The sequence below is a fragment of the Fragaria vesca genome, linkage group LG7 (assembly GCF_000184155.1).
Source record: "Fragaria vesca subsp. vesca linkage group LG7, FraVesHawaii_1.0, whole genome shotgun sequence".
NCBI lineage: Eukaryota > Viridiplantae > Streptophyta > Magnoliopsida > Rosales > Rosaceae > Fragaria > Fragaria vesca.
The window spans coordinates 14,825,577-14,829,082 of record NC_020497.1 but is presented as its reverse complement, the minus strand read 5'-3'; positions in this window follow the sequence as shown (position 1 = coordinate 14,829,082).

Genomic DNA, 3,506 nt, shown 5'->3' with positions numbered 1-3,506 from the left:
AGAAGAGTAGGTGAGTGAGAGAGGAAGGGCTTGTTCGAGGTGTTTTTAAACACTCGACCTCTTTCTGAGGAATATTTCCGTCACTGCTGGATGGATGGAGTTTCTGTGTGTTTGGCCAATGTATTTATAGGCTCAACGAAGGAAATGTCACTACTTATTGATGAGTGATATGCTGGTCGACCACGTAACTTTTGATGATAGGCACTCATTTGTGAAATAAGTCAAATAACTGTGGAAGAATAGAGAATTCACCAACGAAACAAACAAGATTGTTATACTAAATGGTAAGAATCAAGGGTAAATGCCTATAAAATCGACAGTTGAGAAGTAGCTGCTGCTCATGTATGCAAAACAAACCGTGTTTTTTACGTATAGAATTAGAATAAGATATATATTTCAAACCAGATCGATCAACTCATCCAGATACAACCTGCCTAATGAAGGACAAATTAGCTTGAAGTATTTAGAAGAGAAGTATGGATGATCATTCCTTTGGAACATGGAAACTTTTGATGGATCTCGAATAAGACTATTATAAGATAAATGAATCTTCTAAAACAAACCTTTTATCAACGGTTAAAACATTCAACAATTCTTTTTAATCAATATATTTTTGCCTTTTTATCTTGTTAAACTTTTAAATATGAAGTGGTATCGAGATTTACTGGTTTATAGCGAGGTTGAGCAATATTGGTGTTTGAGGATTAAGTCATTTCGGCTTATGGAAGTCATTTATAACGACGGACCTATAAGTGTTTTAAGTTCTAAGGAGGATATTGGGTAGCATATATGTCCACTTCCGGTCCTTCCGTTATCTTTTAATCTTAGTTATACCGTTAAGGTTTTTTTTTTTCTCAAAAATAAAAATAACACACGGATTCTTGGATCTCATCAACGATAATACCTCTAGCTACAAAAACACTTATTGGCAAATTAATCAGAGATACGGATGTCAGGCAATAAAGGGTTATAAAGCTCAGCCGTTAACGAGTGGAAAGGGACATCAAGCTCCCACCAGTCCACTACTAACAATTAGACGCTTTAATACCAAGGAGAAAAACCGTTAAAACAATGATATCGATCTATAGCTAGCTTCTTGTTTCCACCAAGTATCCATAATCTGCACTTCATGATCACAAACAATAATTCCGAAAAACGGAAAATTAAAGTCATCCAATATCATTCTGTATAGCACGAGGTGAGGAGTCATCTGAGAGTGACCACTTCGATAGGCATTTAAATCGTCCATATATATATGCCAATTGCCAAAACTTGTTAAGTTGTATGATTTTTCAAAGCACCGGGTTTAGGAGCGCAGCCTGATAAACCAGAAGCACAGTGCTAAAATAATGGAACCTTTATGTGTTAAACATGTGGAGGTCATATTAACCGGCCGGGCAAACTTAGCAGCTAGCTAACGTACTGTGGCCATATTTTTCTTTTTCTGGTATGATATATAATCAAATTTCTCAACTGAAAGGTCATGCTAGCTAGGTCATGAAGTGAACTTACTAACAAAACTGATCGTTTTACTCATTTGTAATTTGTAAACTAAGTAAGTTTTACTCTATTGAAGTTGAAGAGGGTTTTCAAATTTAAATAAAAGTTCAAATAACTATGTTTTGGTTCATAGACACTTTATGACTTCTAAAATAGTTTTTTTTTAATGGATTTTTTTTTACAAAGAATAGCCTCTAAGGCGACAAATACAAGACGAATTTAAAATAAGAGCCATTTGAGCTCGGGGAGGAATCCCATCAAGCCAACACATCGGCGAGGAAATTAAAATAGTGACCAACCGAAGCAAGAACATCCGCAAGAAAATTCATCTCTCTAAAAGTATGTGAGAAGGTGATGTTGACAAAAGAATCGACAAGAGTTTTCACATATTGGATCAGAGACTTGAGCTTTCAAGGAATAACACATATAGTCAATGATAAGAGAAAAATCTTATTCTACTTTAATTTAATTGCAGTTGCGTCTTTTAACAACAAGAAGTCATTATTTTAAAGTTATACATTCAGCCAACGAAATTGAAGAAAGATATCTTAGAAGCTAATAAGTTGTGAAGTTTTCGTGTAAATAGTGTTGATATGAATCCAAATAGGTAGAAAGTGGCTCATTATAGCCTCTAAGTATGAATTACGAATCATATTAAGCTTACACGACTGTTTTTTTTTTTTTTTTTGAAGCAGTGTATTTAGCTTATGACTTTATCTAACGCAATGTTACTTGTTGTCTTTTGTACAATGAGAATGATTGGTCAGTTAAAAATTAGTCCTTTTACTAGGAGCTCCTCATGTATGAAATTGTGAGAATAAGTTAAGAACTAAGATTAGGATAATGACTTCAGATTTGTATGTGGGAATTACTTGTATAGAACTATAGATAAGTGACCCATCAATCATCAGATGCAACATCTTATCTCCGCTGCCACTACCACTAATGCTTGTCAGCATTATTGTTTAGTATCATGGTATCTAAACTATACCTTCTACTTCATTATTGTCTTGCAAGCTAGGGTTGCCCAATTCCAATTCTAATTCATTATCGTCAAATCATCATTTTGTACTCATTACCATGAATATAATGTAATCAATTAAATTATAAAGCCTTCCTAAGCACAACCCATCAAATAGGTTCACTTTAGGATTATGGTTAGGAAATAATTAAGGAAGTGCTACCCCAAGAAACAAGTTCTCTTTGGACCAAAAAAGGCCCTTTGTGAATAAGTTTAGTTTTACGCCCACCGTTTGGTGACATCGAGCTGAAAATTGAGACAAGAAATTGGTGGGAAGAAAAAACCTAAGCTCGATCATCAATGTCATCTACTACCAGAATAAAATTAAGAAAGCTAAGTAAATCATAGTTTTAAAAACCACGTTTAAAAATAAATAAATAAATAACAATAATTTGGCCAACAAACTCCACTGAAAATGTATGGGGCAATCATCGAACTTATGTGGCCAACAAACTTGGGGCTGCCAACCATTTTGAAGTATTAGAAAATTGGTGAGGGGAAGATACGACGTGCACACTAGTGGCCAACAACCTAGTACCATTCTATGTCCTGTCACGCCCCCAATAATGAAAAATCCCCAACAGACCTCTCGATTATTTTTTGAGGATTCATGAGGGAGATGCACACCCTTTGCTTTTGTTGAAGCTTTAGTTTCAAAACCACATTATTTTGAATCTCTATTATAGTTAGTTCATTACTTCACTATAATGCAATGGAACATGATAAGGGCTAGAGATAATTTCACTTTACTACCATGAACTTTAGGTCTAAAATCAGTTTGATACCTCATCTTTTTTTTCTAATCAGTTTCATACCTAAACTTTTAAAATGACATCAATCTCGACTAAAATGACTAAAATAGCCCTGGTTAATCTTTTTACCCTCTTAGAGTTAAGAATGGCAGCGGCGACGGCCGGGGGAGGAGGAGGGGCTGCCTCCGGGGCCCATTGCTGGTGGTAGGGGTGGATGCCAGCGCCGGTCATGT